The sequence below is a fragment of the Tursiops truncatus genome, chromosome 2 (genome assembly GCF_011762595.2).
Source record: "Tursiops truncatus isolate mTurTru1 chromosome 2, mTurTru1.mat.Y, whole genome shotgun sequence".
Lineage (NCBI taxonomy): Eukaryota > Metazoa > Chordata > Mammalia > Artiodactyla > Delphinidae > Tursiops > Tursiops truncatus.
Window position 1 is genome coordinate 156202851 of NC_047035.1, and position 20019 is coordinate 156222869.

At 49.7% G+C, this 20019-nt stretch overlaps 1 long non-coding RNA gene across 3 annotated transcripts; it reads left to right on the forward strand.

Annotated features, from left to right (window-relative positions):
* The first annotated feature begins 8575 nt into the window (after positions 1-8575).
* Positions 8576-17580, forward strand: LOC109549662 (uncharacterized). 3 transcript variants are annotated; one of them, XR_012330374.1, is made up of 4 exons: positions 8576-11311; positions 11884-12036; positions 12448-15565; positions 17467-17580. It is a non-coding gene; the product is annotated as an uncharacterized lncRNA (long non-coding RNA). The 3 variants fall into 3 exon arrangements; XR_012330373.1 differs by having other exon boundaries at positions 8576-8733; positions 11173-11311; positions 11884-15565; XR_002176035.2 differs by having other exon boundaries at positions 11884-15565.
* Positions 17581-20019: the final 2439 nt, after the last annotated feature.

Sequence of the window (20019 nt, forward strand, 5' to 3'; positions counted from 1 at the left end):
TATTTTTGCTCCCGGAATTGCAAATCCAAGGATCAAATGGCACTGGCTGAATGCAGCCAGGAGGGGAGGGAATCCCACCAGAGGTGCCCTGAAACAAAGCAAACAAATAACTTCAAAAACCACATCATGCAACCTGGACCTGTTACAGGACAGATGGAACTCTGAATTGTTTGATTCTATCAGCAGAACAGAGGAAGGAAATGTTTTAAAATGAGATTATGTTATTTTCCCCAGTTCTTATTATGAAACCTTCCTGAAGTGAACTTTAAATATCGGCAGCCCCTTTCATGGCGATGAATGCAATTCAGCCAGCAGGAGCATTGCAGGAAAGTGGTTCCACTATGAAAAATGTGGAGAGGCAGAGGTTGAGCTGAAGAGTGGATCCCTGCGGGGTCCTTTGGCTGGGTGAAAAAGCAGGCTCTCAAACACAGCTGTGTGTGTTAGGGAGGGCCGGATGTCTTTGAAAAAGCTATGTGCCCCGCATAAACATTAATTGAGGGGTCCTTTTGCAAAAGACATCAATTGTAATGAATGAAAAGTCTCTTGCATTCTTTGCCCTCAACAGGAAAATGATTGACAACTAGTTATTGTGTAGAGAAAAATATCCTGGAAGTTATGAAAATTTCCCCCAAATAAGATCATATGATAGTTCTTTATAAGGCTAGGTATTCTGTACGGGTTTTTCCAAAGGAAATTGTTGGTATCATTCAGCCCCAAACTTTGCTAAATAAAAATTTAAATTAAAAAAAAAAAAGTGTTTTGCTAGTGTTCTCTAGTCAGTGACTGTCCAGGCAGGGTGATATGGACTGGCCAGGGATGTGTTCATTTGTCTCCTTTGCGTGGTCACTCACACACACACGCACACATACACACGCACATACACACCCCTCTAAAGGTTGGGATTCCTCCAGACCCTCTGAGTCCCAGAACCCATACCCAACTGCTTACCTAACATTGCCACTGGGAAGTCTTGGAGCATCTGAAATTCAATTACCTTCCCCAACCTCCTCCTGGTCTTCACCAACTCTGTAAATAGCCTTCCATCCACGCATCAAGGCAGATTTAGGATTCATCCCCAATTCTCCTATTGTCATCACCCAGCCCACAGACCATTCTCTACCAGGGTCAAAAGAATGACTTCTTGAAGCGTAAATGAGACCATATCACTGCCCTGTTAAGACCTTCACTGACTTACCATCACTCTTAAAATAAAATTCAAACTCTTCTTCCTTAGCCTGCAAAGCCTGCATGGTCTGGTCTGGTGATTTCTCGAGGCTTTTCTCAATCACTCCTTCCTCAGTCACAATGTTCCATCCACACTGGTGTGTTTCAGTCTTTGGACGCTAATCCTTCCCACTCTGAGCTCTGTGTTTTCTCTTCCCTGTGTCTGTACAGTTTACCTCCACATACTTCACAGGCAGCCACTTTGGAGATAGAGCATGTTCCCAACCTCCTTTTTCTTTAAATGATCAGGGTTTGGGGCTGAGCTGACTGTCACTGCTGGAATGCAGCATGGTCCCCCAAATGGCAGCCTTCTTCTCTATCCAAGTTCTGAGTCCTTGAGAGATAAGTGAAAGGAGCCAGGCAGTTGGAAACCAAAACATCATCTTCATGACTGACAAAATAGACATTGGAGAACGTGGCTTATGTTATCTGCAAACAAGGAGCTTCTGGACACTAACCCCAGCTTCAAATAAAGCTGCCCACCCAGCAACAGACTGTGCTGTGTCAGAGCACACCTCCATGCCTTGCCCCTGGAATATTTACCGTGGGGCCGGGGGCGGGGTAGAGGGCAGAGCAGACCTGCACTCTCTGCAGGTAGGCTGGCTCGCCAAGAAAAGGAGAGGACATATCTGGACTCTGCAAACCCAGTTTCTCTTTCCAAATGTAAGGAATTCCTCTTCCTCTAGGAAGCAACATGGCAGAAGGAGACCAGAAGCATTACACTAATGAAGCTTCCTCTTCATGGAAGGAAACAGCAGGAGTTGAAAAGAAGCATTCCCGACTGCGCCCCCCACCCCCAAAGTCACCTCCTTTAAATGCCCGCTCTGCTCCCCTCCCCTGGGCTGGGCTGAGGGCCTTCATCTGGCTCTCCTGGAACCCCAGCATCCCAGCATTCATCTCTCCCAATGCCACAACGATCTATTATGTGTCTGCAAACTTCCTGAGGGCAGAGACCAGGTAGAATAAAGAGTGGAGGGAAGAAATATTGTGGGAACAGTCGTTGTGTATAACTTGGAGGGGATTCTCTAGGCACATCCCACAGGTTGAGGGGTGACCCATGTTGGGAATGGAATCCCAGCTAGGATGGGACTTTCAACAAAATGAGAACAGGGCAAGGACCACAGCAGGGCTGGCGCACGCATGGAAGCCATTTTTGGAGAACTCTCTCTGGTCCCTTCCCAGCCTCAGAGAGAGGGTAAAAATTGAAGGGAAGTTCTATCCTCCTCACACAGGGCTTTGTGTGACTTTTTTTTTTTTTTAACATCCCAAAGACAGGAATATATCCATCAGACACAGGCTGCTGCCACCACAACGTTCAGTGGTTCAACCCCTATTGCAATGACTCCAAGGTTAAGTGGTTCAATCCATGTCGCAATGACTTTGGCTTCCTGGTGACAGAATGGGCTCTCACACATTAAACTGATGTTGTTTTAAAACCAGTGCAGCTGCATTTGAAGTCTGTCTCTCCCAAGGAGATTTCAGCAGCCCCATATATAGGGTATAATACATACACAGTGCTAATCACCGTGCAGGCATTACCGAGAAAGGGGTATAATCACTACTTATAACCTACAACCAGTTGAACTCTGTACTTTCTCGCCCTAGCATTTACATTTTCTGCAAAGGGTGATATTTAAGCCTGAACTATTGCAGGGAACAAGGAAGAATGTGCTTACATGTAGGGCAAGCGTCCCATGGGGGAGGGCTAGCCTACCAGATTGAGGACAGCAAGAAACGGAGTTATTAATATCTAAGTCACAACCTAGATGGAACAAGCAACGTTCCCAGGACAGAGCAAAGCTTAGCCCTGCTCTGGCTCCCCCACTCTAGGGGACCCCGGGGGCCAGGGGACAAATCAGAGAGGCAGTGGTCTTCATGGCTACTGACAAAGCGCTAAGACTCCTGTAGAGCTAGGTCTACACATCAGACTCACACATAGATCTATGCGTGTAAGTTTGTACAATGAATCCTTAAAGAGCCGCCATCACCCAGCTATGCTCCATGTACAACTTCCAATTATATCGTGTCCTTTAGCGGCTTCTTCCTTTCAAAGAGCCCTTGGTGTTTCTCTTAACCTTCAACTTTATAGAACTGTCCAACCAGGGAAGGGATGGAAGCCCAGTGGGACTTACTGGAGCCCACACCCTTTATAGGCGTGGCCCCACCTCTAAAGCAAAAATTAAAAGGACGCTCGCATTTCACCTGGAGGGAGATCGCTGGGGATGCCATTCCCTCGTCAATTCATCAGACAGTTCTGAATTCCTACTCTGCCAGGCCACACAAGGAAGGCCTTCTGGAAGAGCGAATCCTTGAGCTGAGTCTTCAAAGATAAATTGGATCAGGTAGATATTCGAAGGATGGGTTGGCGTAATAGGTGGATGGCATTCAGAGGGGACCACACGAGCAAAGGCATAGAAGGTGCAAAACTATGAGCAACTATGGTATAAATTGCAAAAAGTGGGGAGGCATGGTCAGGGAAGACCTCACCTGTATCCTGCAGGCAGTGGAAGGTGTTGGGGTGAGATGTGCACAGCAAGTGGATGACACTAGGGCCAATGGAAAAGATGGACTTGCAGGATCAGGACAGGTGGGATGCTGTTGCTACGGCTCATGCTTCAGGGAGGACTTGTAAAGTGCAGGTTTTAGGCTGACCCATCAATGCTATAGACTGGAAGGGACAGTGGCCTAGAGAGATTAAAAGGCTCTTTGGGGGTGAGAGAGGACCCATACAGAGCCAGGAGCCAGTTGGGCTGATGGCCTCATCTCTGGGCCCCAAGACGAACACAGGGTGAGAAGCCATCTGACAGTGCTACAGACAACAGCTGGCCGACTCCAACTTCCATGATATCTATTCAAGTTTTTGAAAATCAAATTTGCTAAAGGTGTTTCAAAGGAGAAAGGATCCACCTCTGTGTGTGCCCAGAACAGCACTGAAATGGACTCAATGAACGGGACTCAAATGGACACACGTATACCATGTCCATAGCAGCATTAGTCACAATAGCCTAGGGTGGGAACAACCCAACTGTCCACTGATGGGTGAAAGGATAAAAGCAATGTGGTACATATACATTCAATGGGATATTATTCAGCCTCAAAAAGGAAGGAAATTCGGACACTTGCTACAACATGGATGAACCTTGAGGACACTATGCTAAGTGAAATAAACCAGTCACAAAAGGACATATCAGGACTTCCCTGGTGGTGCAGAGGTTAAGAATCTGCCTGCCAATGCAAGGGACACAGGTTCATGTCCTGGTCTGGGAAGATCCCACATGCCACGGAGCAACTAAGCCCGTGCTCCACAACTACTGAGCCTGTGCTCTAGAGCCTGCGAGCCACAACTATTGAAGCCCACAAGACTAGAGCCTGTGCTCCGCAACAAGAGAAGCCACCACAGTGAGAAGACAGCGCACCGCAACGAAGAGTAGCCCCCGCTCGCCACAACTAGAGAAAGCCCACGCACAGCAACAAAGACCCAATGCAGCCAAAAATTAATTAATTATTTTTTTTAAAAAAAGGTTAAAATGGTAAATTTCACATTATGCACATTTTTACCACATTTTTTGTAAAAGAGAGAAAGGAAAAGTGAATTTATATTCATGGAGCACCTAGTGTATATCAGCACCAGCCTAATTGATGTGCTTCAATTTATTTAATCCCACACAAAACCCCTCCAGGCTCTGTGCAAGGCAGCCAGCAGGTCAGGTGTCCAGAGACCGCCCTCTATTCTGGACTTCGGGCCTTTCTGGGAGGAGTGCACCCACCATGTGTAAGCCCCTGTCCCCAGGGCAATGGTCAAAAAACTGCCCCAACCTGCCAGAGTTTCAGGAGAAGGGGTCCCTCATTCAGCTACCAGCTCTTCAGTTCACCGACCAGGAAGAGATCGGGGCTCAGCCTCCCAGGCCCTGGCCTGCCCCTGCCTCCCAGCCCAGATATGTCTGGCCTCATAAAGAAAGGGCTCCCACATCCCAGGAATCAGAGTTCTGTGTGACCTGGGTCACATGCACGTCAGAGATGAGGAAAGGTGCACAGCTCCACGAGCTGGGCAGTCTGCTGGTTAAGGACCTCCTGCGCCCCTGACAGCCTTGGTGGAACATGAAAGACCGTTGAGATAGAGACTTAGGATCCTTCTCAACACAGCACCCTGGGGTCAGAGTTGGCTCACAAGGTGAAACCAGCCCGCCATCCTGGCCTGGCCTGGCCTTGCCTTGTGCTTTGACTTCCCCCCAAATGGCTGCCGGCACTCCATGCCCTGTCCCATGCCCAACCCAGGCAACTGAGATGCTCTCCCCAGCCTGCTTCTTGGAGAACGCACTGAGCAGTTATAGCACGACCTCCTAAAAAGGCACAAAGCTGCAAAAGCCCACCTGCCCTCGTCCTATCTCCACTTTACAGAGCCAGCTCCCGAGCGTGCATCTCCCCTCCTCTCTGTCCCACACCACTGAGCCAAGTGAAACAGCAACTTTCCCATCAGGCTCCTTTCAGAACCTCTGCCTCCCATCATGGAGGCCTGAACTGGTCTGTTTCAAAGCTTCTGTCTTTGTTAGTGGAGTAACATCGACTTCAGCCTCTTGCTCTGCCTAGCTCCAACGTGAGGGGAACAGACGGGGCACCTGGCATGAGAGATGCTGTTCTATGCCCTGCAGGCTCCCCCCCTTCCCCTGCAATTTCACACACACACGCACGCGCGCGCGCGCACACACACACACACACACACACAGACACACACACACACACACACACACACACCAGAGGGTTGGAACAAGAAGGGAAAGAGTCTGCCTCTTAGATCCCAGGCCTGCTCGATCACAGAGATAAGCGTACCCTTGCTGGCCACTGGCCTCACCCCAGAACGCACGGCCACCTCAGGGCAGCCGGGAGGGCTGGGCTAAGAGACACTGGGACAGCCCTGCCCTGGCCGCTTGCACAGCAGCTTTCAAACCAGATCAGCAGGCCGAGAGTTCTTTGTTCTTTCTGGCACCTGTTTAACTCGTGTTAAACCAGGGCTCTGGCGGCTCCCTCTCGGAAGGGAGAGGAGAAGGCTGCATTTCCTTTAAGTGAGCCGCGGCTTCACACCTTAGAATCGCAACTAGCCTGACGAGTCACGCTTCCTCCCTGCCAAGTCACCAGAACTCTGGGGCTCCCGCTGCCATCAGAGAACTCCAGGCTGAGGGGGACCCTGGGGCCAGGTCTGGAGGAGACCCCCCTCTGCGCCCCCCTACTTCCAGGCAGGACCCGTCTATGTGCCTTCAAGGCCGCAAGGACTCATGTTCAAGGCTGACGTCTTGGGAATCCAGGGAAGGCGATTGCACCAACACCTAGGATGGGGCTGTGAACAGCAGGTGTTTCATTTGTTTGGGGCGCAAAGGGGCAGCCCAACCTGCTCTCACTCCACCAGCTGCTTTAACAAGCACCACAAACGGTAATTATCTTCTGCCAGGTGGACCAGTTGAGGAAACGGATGGCTTCCCCTGGAGCTGGGGTGCCTGCCAGCCCCAGGGTTCTTGGGACTATCCCTGAATGTCTTGGTCTGGCTAGACTTGTTATGTGAGTCACAGCCCAATTAAAGTAAAAGAGGAGGAGGAAAAAAAAATGAAGGAAAAGACGGGATAACTACAGAGAGGATATAAGACAAGTAAGCGTTTATATTACAGGATGCCTTCCTGTAAAAAACGCCAACCCAGAATCTCAACTTACGATACTTCCATTGTCTAGCACAGAGGCAACTGTAATCATTACAGAATGATAATTATTTTATTTTGCACCACCCCCAGATCCATCAGAAGTTTCCTTTTGGCCACTAGTGAATTTTCAACATTACTACATTGTCAGAAATCTGATTTACATACAACTGTTTCAGACCCCCTATATTGTATTAAAAGCAAGATATTCCTGGAATCTGAAGGTAGCTAAGCTTGGAAAACACCAAATGCTTTTGTAATTCTAGATAATAATAAGTGCCCATTTGGCATGAGAGAACATGAAATATAAACGTCAGCTCATCAAACGACTTCAAATGTCTTAAAAAGGAAAGAAAACAATGCATTCCAGGAGCGAAACATGGTAACAAACCCGACTCAGAGGAGAAGTCCTCAGTCGTTAGGCAGCTCCGTAGAGCATGAAGCCAATGGTGGCTGTGCTCCCAGGTTCCTCCTCGTTTGTAACTGGACAGGTTGGGGAGGCAAGGCTGGGTTCCTCCACAGTCCCCAGAGCTCACCATGGTTCACCAGTGCATTGATCTTATTTTTCAAGCAAGGTGAGCTTTGGCACAGGTCTGGGAAGAAGTACGTAGGGTCCTGGTGGACTTCCGTACCCCATGGCCCTCTCTCCCACACCTGACCCAAAGCTGGACCAGCCCACAGGCAAACTGTAAAAGTAGACAAAGGAATCTTCAGCTTCCTCCACCTGCCCACCCTAGTGTCTACCTCACTCCTTTCCTTCTTCTTGCAGGTCCCAGCCCAGCCCTATGTTCTCCTAAACCTTAGGTTTTAAGGGAAAATGTGATGGTCTTTCATCAAGATGTCAATGGCTGACCTCTGGCAGCTGAGCCATCGCCTCTCTGAGCAGCATCTGTGTTCTTGCTGGGTCATTTAATTGTTAATATGACTCGGCCAAGGGATGCCCAAGTAGCTGGTAAAATATTATTTCTGGGCATGCCTGTGAGGACGTTTTCAGAAGCATTTGAATTGGTAGAGTGAGTAAAGAGTTCCCTCTCTGATGTGTGTGGGCATCATCCAATCCATGGAGAGCCTGAATAGAACAGAAAGGCAGAGGAAAGAGGAACTCGCTCTGTCTCCTTGAGCTGGGATGTCCACCTTCTCCTGACTTTAGACATTAGCACCCCCTCAGACCTGGACCAGGACTTACCCACTAGCCCCCTGGTTCTCAGGCCTTCAGGTCTGGACTGGAACTACACTCCCGGCTTTCCTGGGCCTCCAGCTTACAGAGGGCAGATTGGGGGACTTCTCCGGCTCCAAAATTGCATGAGCCAATCCCTCACAATAAATCTCCTTTGTATATCTGTCTATCTATATATATCCTATTTGTCCTGTTTCTCTGGAGAGGCCTGACTTAATACAAAGAGGAATATGGTCTAACTGGAATTTCAGGTGTCAGAAGGAACAGGAGGTATGGGGGAAGATGAGGGGTAGGGAGGAACATCACAGAGAAGCTCTGAAGTCACACTGAGGAGGTGTCACCGACGTGAGCCACACACAGGACGAGGCCAGGTACTACGGGGTAGACCAGTTGTTCAGGAGAAACCACCTTTGATAGGCTACTTAACCAGGGGACAAGGGTGACCCAGGTGCTGCCAGCTCTATCTGGTGTGGCCTCAGTAGTGCTCCATGCTGGGGGACAGGGGCTCTGTCTCCCAGAGGAGAAGATCTTCTCTACAAAGGGGCTTCATACACAGGGTTGAGGAAAGTATCTGGATACAGAAAATGGCATCAGCAGTCTGACTGGCCCCAGGTGTGTCCCTTCCTTTTCACCCCAGGAGAAACTCAGGTATTCTGGGCTTGTGCCATTTAAACACACAGGAGGGATGGCTCCTTGGTGACCTCATTACCGTCATTGCCCAGAGAACCAGTTACACCTGCTCACGGCCCACGGCCTGCTGACGCTGGGCTCGGATGCCAGGCCCAGGAAAAGCCTCAGTGAAACCCAGTTTCTGGGCAGAAAATCCTCCCTTTACAGCCACATCAAGGGCTTAGAACTGTTTCTTCTTGGGTGGGGAAAGAATAAGGCTTTCTGTGCTCATTGAGAAATAGATGAGCCATGAGTCCCAATTGGTGTGAACTGTCTCCTTCACATGCTTCTCGAGCACCACCCACACAGTCGTGGGTAGAGCTGTGGGCCCCACGAGTCAGCACCCTGGAGCCTGAACACGGGGTTGGTCCACCTTAAGGCGAGGAGGCCAGCCTTTCCTCATCAGGCAGCCTTGGCTTCCAGCTGCCCTGGGGCTGGGGAGGCTGCATAGCGTCCTGGGCAGAAGGGCAGCTAAGGGCTGGCTGTCAGCAGCCAACATGGCCTATTGGAGGCGGTCTGGGGATCCACCTGTGTCTATTACAGCCGGAAACACGGATTCCAATCTACTTGTGTTCCTTTGATGAGGTTTTTTTTCCAGACTGGTTTCTTCGTCCATCATCTTTACGGCTGTTTATTTATTCCTGCCTTTGCTTTCTTGATTATTTTTGCATGTCTGCTGTTCCAGGCTTCCGTTTCTCTCTCTTAGAGTGTGGTTGAATTCCCTGGGACATACTTCATTCCTTATCGGATTGCTTATGTCTCCCCTTCTGAGCTATAGTTTTGACGGGGGGTTTGCAGTCATAGCCACTTTCTGTATCTGGTCACTTGGCAGGGAAGAGACAGAGGAGGGTTTCTGTGGGGTTCCGAGCAGCCTTTGCTGGCAAGCTTTCTCTTCTGAGATGGTGTGAAATGTCCCAGGTTTCACACTACCTCATTATGAGTATTTCTAACTGCTGTGTGGATTCCTCAGGTCTTAGGGTCATTCCTCCAAATTTTGTGGAGTTCTGGAAAGGGGCTAAGATCCTGAGAGCTTGGGGGTGGAGGGGCGGGGTAAGAGTTTTTGTTCTCATGCAGTTTCCCTATCAATATTGTCAAACTGTTTCATTCACTAGAGAATGTTCCTGATTTTATTGATTAATCTTCCTTTTTATATTTTGCTTTCAGGGGATGTTTGCAGGGGGTGAAGCTGGAGTTAGGAGCTGCTTAGTATATCATGTTTCTTTCCTCAGGGACCACTTTTCAAAGTTTACAGTATGGGATTGTATTCTTTTCTGTGTCTGAGCACCGACCGACAGTGGGGTTTGGGGCTAGACACGACCACGTCCTGTTGATCTCATTAAGCTCTCGGGAGTGAGAGAGTTGTGGTCTGACTTTATTCTTGGGAAATGCAGGTCCATGAAATTACAGACCAGCGTTCCACAGAGCAGGGTGTGGGCAGCAGAGAACAGAACAGGCCCCCAGGCTGTGGTGGCTCTGGGACGGTGGCCCCGGCATCCTCCCCACAATACCTCTGACAGCCCTTAGTCCCCACCTGGAGACGGACATCCTCTTGGCCACAACCAGAGCCAAGAAAACAGGGACCTGCTTTCAACTGAGCTGACATCTGAGAAAAAGAAAGCCTTTCGTTTCTGTTAGGAGCCTCCACCCTCAAAGCTGAGAGATGGCCTCTGTGGCCGGTACCTCAGCAGGACCTTGTCTAGGATCCACATTCTCCGATCCCTCTGCCTGGTCCTTCTCCAGGTGCACAGGAGTCCGTCTTCCTCCAAAGAGAATCTCTCCCCAAGTTTATAGCTAGCTCTAGTAGCCATTTTGGCAGTAGAAGATCAAAGTGTGAAAAGTGCCCTCAGGTCAATGGAACAACCATATGCCCGATGGCGAGGGGAGAGTGCTCCCTACATAGACAAAGCCTCCTCTCTGCACCCCCGTGTCCACCGTAGCTGACACAGGGACAGGGGTCACCTGGCCACCCCAGCCAGAGAGCTGCCCTCGGGTGGGGATGGGAGAGGCAAGGAGTATGGTAGGGCGCTTCCTCAAGAGTTACCAGCTTAAGGGACTTCCCTGGTGGTCCAGTGGTTAAGACTCCATGCTTCCCACACAGGGGACACCAGTTCAATCCCTGGTAGGGGAACTAAGATCCCACTTGCCGCGGAGCCAAAAAAATTAAAAAATGTTTTTAAAAAGTCACCAGCTTTCAACTTTACAGTCTTTTAAAACCATTATTTCAAAAATCTGCTCCCTCTAACATTTGGCCTCCAGTGGCAAAGCCCAAACGCCCTGCCCTGATTTGGGCTTCACCTTATCCCAGGAAGGCTCCTGGTTGACTCCAAGCCCTTAGGTCAGTTCCAGCCTCTCCCGGCACCAGGTTCCCCCACCCCCATGGGCCGTGATCATGTATTTCCTTAACTTACACCCACACAGTGTGTGAAGTGGACCAGGGCACAGAGAAAACCAAGGAAGAATTTGCCAAACAGAGAGAAGATGAGGGTACCCAGAGCTGAGCGCTGCCAGCATCCTGCAGCCGGAGGAGGCATCTGGCAAGAAGGAGAGCCACTATTTGGTAAACCCACCCACATGTCTGCCAGAGATGTTAGGAATTCCTCACCTGATTCCTGGCCACAGATGCTCCTGTAACAAGCGGTGATTCCCCTCCCTGGCAGTGCCATGGAGCTATCTGGCTCTGCCTGTGTGGTTTGTGGGGTCCAGGGTTTGGCACAGAGGGAGCAGGGGGAGGGGAAGGGTGCCCACTCTTTTCCAGCACCCCGTCTCTGGCTTAACCAATAATAGTTGTTTTCTTTCAAACATCGAATTCCTGAATTGTAATTACATTTTTTGGAGAAGGGATCGCAGAAATAGAGATGTAAGGAATCTCCATGTTCAAAAGGACAGCCCAGAGCAGACCTACGGGGGCAAGTCCAGCCCTGGGTGACCAGTAAATAGTGCTCCAATCAGTGTGCACATACATATGGTCACATCCCTTCTACTTTTGCCATTAATACTCAGACTTTGTCTAACTGTCAGGAAACCCATTTATCTCCTTCATGGGGCTCTCCCTCTCCCTCCTCACCCCAAGAGGTCCACACCATCTGAGCAGAGAAAAACATCAAGTCTAAAATGTCTTTGCATCTGAAGGCCACCGAGCACCACTGCTGGAAACCGTTCCTGCTTGATTCCACCAGCCATCTCCGTCCACCACCTGGCAAGAGCTGTGCACAAGAGGCTTGGCTCTTAGAGGTGGGGTCAGCCACTTCCTCGGGACTAAATCTAGCCCGGAGGGCCCCAAACGTGAGTCCCCCTGTGTATTGGTTTCCTAGCGCTGCCATAACGAATGACCACAAACTGGGTGGCTTAAAACAATGGAAATTACTCTCTCACAGTTTTGGAGGATGGAAGCGTGAAATCAAGGTGTTGGCAGGTTGGTCTTTCTGGGGTTCTGAGGGTGAACCCTTTCCATGCCTCTCTCCTAGCTTCTGGGGGCCGCCAGCAATCCTTGGCTGGCAGCTGCGTGATTCCGATCTCCACCTCCTTCACGCGGCCGTCTCTGTGTTTCGCCTCTGCTCTTCTGTCATTGGATTTATGGCCCACTTGGTTAATCTGGAATGTTTTCATCTCGAAATCCTTAACCTAATTACATCTGCAAAGATACTTTTTCTGAATAAGGTGATATTCACAGGTTCTGCTGGACATATCTTTTAGGGGAGCACCATTCAATCCAGGCGTATTAGTCAGCTCAGGTTGCCGTAAAAAATACCAAGGACTTGGTGGCTGAAACAACAGACATTTATGTTCTCACAGTTCTGGAGGCTGGAAGTCCAAGATCAAGGTGTCAGCAAGGTTGGTTTCTCCAGAGGCCTCTCTTCTTGGCTTGCAGACGGCCACCTTCTTACAGTGTCTTTGCGTGGTCCTTCCTCTGTGGGCATATCCCTGGTGTGTCTCTGTGTGTCCACATCGCCTCTTCTTATACGGTCACCTGTCATGTTGGATGAGAGGCCCATCCGCTGGCCTCATTTAACCTTAATCCCTTCTGTAAAGGCCTTATCTCCAAATGCAGTCACCTTCTGAGGTTCGGGGTGTTAGGGCTTCAACATAGGAATTCTGAGGGGGTACAATTCAGCCCATAACAAGGAGGTGGTTTTTAGACACAGATCTTGCTGAAGAAGAGAAAAAGCAAACATCTATTCTCTGGTGACTCGCCCCCTGCTCTGGTGCCCCATCCACCTCAGAGGACACAGGGTGTGTGGCTCTGTCCCAGGGCTACACGTGCCAGGCCCTGCCCAGCACGTCACTCACATTAATCAGGTACCGGCCTTTCCTTCCCTCTTCAGTGTCACTCCCTCTGGTGTATTTGGGCAGGCGTGACAGCAGAAGGAGGTGGTTTGCCCGCATGGGGTCCAGAGCCCCGTCTGACCACTGCCTCTCCAGCTGGGCATTCCTCCTGCTCTGCCAGGGCCACTCCTCGCCCCACTGTCGACCACAACTCAGAGGGACCCGTGGCTGCAGTCCCTGTGGTGCGGTGGGGGGAGGAAAAACCCAGAAGACCCCACCTCTCTTGGTGGCCCCATCCGTTACTCCAATCTGTAAAATCACCGTATTGTTAAAAAAGTTCTGTCTGTTGGGGTACTTTTGGTGGCAAGTAAGAGCCAATCTAACTCAAAGTGGTTTTAACAGTAAGAACTTATTGGTTCACATAAATGAAAAGCCCAAATGTGGAGTGGGCTTCAGGCAGGGGTTGATCCAGCAGTTCAACAATGCCACCAAAAACCCATATTTCTTTCCATTTCTTGTCCCTGTTTGTCTTCCTGGTATTGGTTTCAACCAAGGGCTCTGTCCTCTTTGGTTACAAGATGGTCATGAGCATCTCCTGGGATAAGCCGCCTCCATCCCACAGAGCAAGAAGAGAATACCTTCCCCCAACTGGATCAGAGAGCCTAAGCATCCTTCTGATAGGGACCACATGCCCATCTCTGAACTAATCAGTGTGCCTGGGGGTAGGGTGGGACTACCTTAGAAAACAAGGACCCATTTCTGGAGCTGGAGCGGGGTGGTAGAACAGCCACTCCACCCAAACCACGCACTGCCTTGCAAGAACTGAGCCACAGAGGCAGGCTGACATAGATGATTCGGGGTCAGCTTCACCATCCACTGCATCCACAAGTCGGATGTGGATTGTGCTGAAGAGCAGAGAAAACAAAACATATTACAGCACGTGTTGCAGGTGAAATTGTATGTATGTAAAATACACCTTGACCTCTGATCCAGGGGGAAAGTCTTTAAGGAATACCCTTGTCGTAGGCAGAATTATGGCGCCCCAAGAGATTCCACGCACTAATTCCTGAGATTATGAGTATGCTATCTTGTCCATGAATGTGGTACCGTACATGACAAAGGGACTTTGCAGATGTGATCAGTTGACCTTAAAATAGATTCTCCTGGATGATCTGGGTGGACCCGATATAACCACATAAGCCCTTAAGATGAGGGGCAGAAGAGGAAGTCTCAGAATTGCAAAGCACAAGAATGAGTCAATGCACTCATTGACTCAACCCGCTCCAGAGAGGCCCTGGACTGACAGTAAACCCAGAACAGGGACTTCTGTCCTCCAGTTGCAGGGAACCAAATTCTGCCAACAATCTGAGTAAGCCTGGAAGTGGATTCACCTCCAGAGCCTCCAGATAACAGTCTTGATTCCAGCCTATGAGCCCCTAAGCAGAGGGTCCCACTGAGCCTGCCTGACTTCTGACCTGCAGAATTATGAGTGGGTGTCACCACCTTTGTGGTCATTTGTCATACAGCAGGAAAACACAATGAATACAGTGAGGAAGGTAATCGTATTAGTCAGAGTTCTCCAGAGAAACACAACCAATAGGTGATAGATAGATAGATAGACAGATATTATGAGGGATTGGCTCACTTGATGATGGAGGCTGAGAAGTCCTACAACCTGTTCTCTGTACGCTGGAGATCCAGGAACGCCCGTGGTGTGGTTCCAGTTCAACCCTGAAGACCCGAGAATCAGGGGACAGACGGTGTAAGTCCTAGTCCAAGTCCAAAGGCCCAAGAACCAGGAGCCCCAATGTCCCAGGGCAGGAGCAGATGGACAGCCTAGCTCAAGGAGGGAGAGTGAACGCGCCCATCCTCTGCCTGCTTACTCCGTTCAGACCTCAGCAGCTTGAGTGAGGCCCCCCTGCGTGGGTGAGGGCGATCTCCTCTACTCAGTCTACCTATTCAAGTGCTAATCTTTTCCCCAAACACCTTTACAAACACACCAGAAACAAAGTGTTACCAGCTCTCTGGTCAACCGTTGGCCCAGTCAAATTGACACAGAACATTAACCATCACAGAATTATTATTTCTCTGTTTTACAAATGAAGAAACCAAGGCACAGAGAAGTTAAGTGACTTGCAAAAGGTGGCACAACTAGGAGATGATGGTACTGGCCCCTTGAAACCAGGTAGGCTCCAGACCCTATGCTTGTAACTATTATGCCATCCTGGTATAACCATTATACCTCCAGTTTGGAGATGAGGGGCAGGTTTTTTTCAGGCGAGAAGTCATCAGGCAGTGGATTTCTAAACCAGGTTTTCAGAGCACACCTTGCAGATCTCACGTGCCAACACTGGATGCTACGTTCGAAGGAGAGGTTCCATCTTCATTTCCAGAGCTGACAGCCTCTGAGGTCTCTGGGATAGACTTTCTTCTTGTTGCCTTATAGCACATGTGGCTTGCAGAAATGAGTTAAATCGGATTTTTCATCTGAAGCAGGAAGAGGATTATAATAGTAACCAGTATCCACTCTGCCCTCTCTACATACCAGGTACCCCGCCTTTTGCAAACATTGTTTCCTTCGATCCAGTCAGGGGCCCTCTGGGATGGACAAGGAAGTTTCTCAATGCAGATGTGCATAAACTCAGCCTCGGAGAGGCCCAGGGATCAACCAGTCAACAAGCAGGAGAGCTGGGCCCTAAAGTCCCAAGCCCAAGTCACACCATCCACCCACCAGTAAGAAAGGATGACGGCCATCAAAGTGGGCTCGGCAGCCTCCAGATGTGACAAGGGTGGAAAATTAAAGAGGGTGTGTGGTGACATGTGAGTGGGGCCTGGCCCTGCAGTAGAGACTTAGGAAAAGCTAGAGAGAAAAGAAAGTCATTTCTTTGCAGCTTGAGGTGGTGGGTACAACACCGTCATAAGCCCTCAGTAAGCTAAGTGCTGAGTTCATGGTATGAAATCTGGGAGGGGTTTATGGGAAGAGGGGGCACAACACACTTATCCCAGGGGGCTGTGAAAACACAGAGTCCAGAACTCCACCCCAGTTCTATCAAATCAGAATCTGTGGGGCTGTCACTAGCACTTCCATTTTTTTGGGGTTTTTTTCTTTTCTTTTCTTTTCTTTTCTTTTTGGCCACACCATGCAGCATGCAGGATCTTAGTTCCCCGTCCGAGGACCGAACCCACATCCCCCGCATTGGAAGCTGCATTGGAAGCACAGAATCTTAAACGCTGGACCACCAGGGAAGTCCTGGCAATCCAATTTTTAATAAGCCACCAGGGAAGCCATAGGTACACTGAAGTTTAAGACTTCCTGGCTGTTGGGCTTCCCTGGTGGCTCAGTGGTTAAGAATCCGCCTGCCAATGCAGGGGACACAGGTTTGAGCCCCGGGTCCGGGAAGATCCCACATGCCACGGAGCATCTAAGCCCATGCGCCACAACTACTGAGCCTGTGCTCTAGAGCGAGCCACAACTACTGAGCCCGCACGCCTACAGCCCATGCTCTGCAACAAGAGAAGCCACCACAGCGAGAAGCCCGCACACCGCAACGAAGAGTAGCCCCCGTTCACCACAACTAAAGAAAGCCCACGCACAGCAACAAAGACCCAATGCAGCCAAAAATAAATAAATAAGTTAATTAATTAAAAAAAAAACGTACTAGCTGTTATGGGTTGAATTGTATCTCCTGCAAATTCATATGTTGGAGTCCCAACTCCCAGTACCTCAGAATGGGACCTTTCTTGGAGATGAGGTCTTCAAAGAGGTAATCAAGTCAAAACGAGGTCATTAGGGTGGGCCCTAGTCCTATGTGACTGGTGGCCTTATAAGAAAGGGAAATGTGGACACAGACATGCACATGGAAAATGATATGAAGAGACACAGAGAAGACGGCCATGGACAAGCTAAGAAGAGAGCCTGGAAAAGACACTTCCTTCACCGCCCCCAGAAGGAACCAACCCTGCTGGTACCTTGAGCTCAGACTTGCAGGCTCCAGAACTGTGAAACCATAGCTGTCTGGTGTGTAAGCCACAGAGTGTGTGGTACTTTGTGACAGAGGCCCTAGTAAATGAACACACCGGCCCCACGGAGAAAGGGACCTTTGCAGGACGTGTATCTGCCGTGGGCCTGGGGCAGGGTGGGTGTGGGCACCCAGAATGTTCCCAGCCACAGCTCAAAGAGAAGACTAGTGCTCTACTTCCCTCCAAGCAGGGAGAAAGCTTTTCACACCAAGTTCTTGCAGTGAAGAAATCTGAGAGCAGCAGCAAAGCCAGTGTCTGTTTTCTGGGACAGGGAGGAAGGATGGAACGAAGCATCTGACTCCGAGAAGCAGAAAAGTGTGGAGGGGCGGGGTGGGGGAGGGGGGAGAGAGAGATTGAAAGTGGAAAAAGAGAGAAACAGGGATCCTGGGAGACCATGGTTTTCATTCCTTATTTGTTCTTAACTTCTAGGCTGGTGCTACAGAAGGCGTCTTCTTTTCTGACCTGCAGGAGCTCGAAAATAGGACTGGGTTGGCATTCGGAGCGCGTCTCTTACTTTGTAAAATAAATGCTCCTCTGAAAGTCTCCTGCTGGGTTCTCCCGGATTCTGGGTCACTGTTCCCACCCCAGGGTCTCCCAGAATGGGGGCTGGGCTGGCAGGAAAAGATGCTAGTCTCTCCTGGGCAGCCCTCTGGCCTGTTCAGTGTCCATCAGAGTCCTTTGTCCCCAGTAGAGCCCTTGAGGCTTCATGTCCCTGGCAATCCTGCCTTTGAAGGAAGAAAGCACGTGGGGTGAGGACACCTCTTCCAGGCTGCCCTCTGGACTCACAGCAAGGCCCCGCATGCCCCAGAGCACTTGGTAAATAGCAGCTCTTTGATGAATGATAAAAGCACAGTGAGGCCTCAGTGACTAGAGAACGTCCTGACTGGGTCACCTCAGGCCTTAGGACGGTCACCATGCTGCATTTTTCTATCTCACCCTCCACAGTACTGAACGATTTCCCTCCTAGCCTCAAAGTTCCCCTGTTTAATATGAGCTCGACTGCCCTTCTCTCTCTACCCTAAGAAAATGAGGCACATTCCCAAGAAATCACAGCACACCGCAGCTGGAAGGGATCTTCAGAATCATGCTGTCCACCCCTGAATTTATTGGCAAGAAACACAAGGCTCAGCGAAGTTAGGGCACCGTCTCTCTGCCAATTACTGACTGGTGGCAACCGCAGCCCGAGCCTCCCGAACCCCTGCTAGGGATCCTTCTATAAAACCAAAGCCAAGTGCTGATCCCACAACACACGGGAGGGTGGAAAGCGGTGCAGAGGGAGGAGTTCCCTGATTTGAGATCTGATCTGTTTTCAAAACAAGGCCTAGATACCCAGCCCTTTCCTACTCAAGACATTTGCATAAACCGCCCTCCTGTCTAAAAGTCTTTGCACCCAGACGGCTTCCTCCTGGTCCACAGCCTTTCCTTCTTCAGGTCTTATCTTGAACGTCATTTCCCCAGAAAAGGCGCTCCAGGATTCCCCAGACCGATTAGGACCTAGAGATAAGCGCTCTCACAGCAGCGGGCTTTTCTCCTTTATGGCGCTTATCGGTCATCACAACCGCATTCTCCGTGGAGAGGTAGTCATTTCCTGTCTAGCTGCTACTGGCATGTAAGTTTCATACCAACCTTCTCATCCCCAGGTTTCCAGCACCACCTACGACATCATACACACAGTGGGTGGTAGAGAGGTATGTACTGACTCAATGGCTGATTTAGCAAATTAAGGACTCTGAGAAGTTCTGCAATAAAGCAACCTATATAACTTTGCTTTCACTTAGCATTTCCCAGACCTAGTGGAGCCTGGAACCCTCTTCTTGAGAGATGGCCCTCTGAGGAGCTAGACTGTCCAGATAACAAGGGCACACCTGGGGAGACAACTGTGCCGTGCTGCGGCACACAGACTGCCCCAAGTTTAAAAGGTTCTGATGCCTCCTGCAGTCCTGTCCCAGAGAGAACAGAATATGGTTTCTTTATGAGAGATAAAAAGAAATTTGACTCACGGTCCCTTCTGCCATCAGAGAAATAAATATATTGCCATCATCCCCAAGCCTTCATTCTCAGGTCAGATAGATCTTCAGAATCCAGGACTCTTGGAAATCAGAAGCACCATCATTTGGCTTCTACAGTAGTAAAGGTGCCTCTTCCAAGGAAGCAGAAAATTTTTCCGAAGAAAGTGAAATCAGTATCCACTGTGAATTCTAGTCCAGGGCAGGGTCTGACTCTCAGTCAAGGTGGAGGAGAAAGGCAGATATTCCAGTCGGAAGCTTACTTTTATGTATCAACTTGACTGGGCCAAGCAACGCTCAGATATCTGGTTATTTCTGGGTGTGTCTGTGAGGGCGTTTCCGGAAGAGATTAGCATTTGAATTGGTGGCCTGAGTAAAGAAGATCCCCCCTCCCCAATGCAGTGGGCTTCATCCAATCCATTGAAGTCCTGAATAGAACAAAAAGGCAAGGGAAAATTCACACTCTGCCCGACTGAATTGGGATAACAGTCTTCTCCTGCCCTTGGACATCAACACTCCTGGTTCTATCTCTGAGCCTTCAGACTTGGACAGGAACAACCATCGGCTTTCCTGGGTCTCCAGCTTTAAGAGAGCAAATTGTGGGACTTCTCGTCCTCTGTAATTGCATAAGCCAATCCCACATAATAAATCTTTTGATAGATAGATAGATAGATAGATAGATCCTACTGGTTCTGTTTCTCTGGAGAACCCTGACTAATACACCAAGTGGTAACTATTGCTTGAGGAATCCAAGTACCCATTAAGGGACAACATCAAGGGTAACAGACCCTCTTGCCTGGGAAGATTCAGTTTTGCACAAGATCTAGAACACAGCAGAGGGAACAGGACTCAGTGGTGGGGCCAGCCCACATCCACGTGAAACCAGGAGCAAGAAGGGCAGACACCATGGGACTTCCCTGGTGGTCCAGTGCTTAAGAATCTGCCTTCCAATGCAGGGGACGTGGGTTTGATCCCT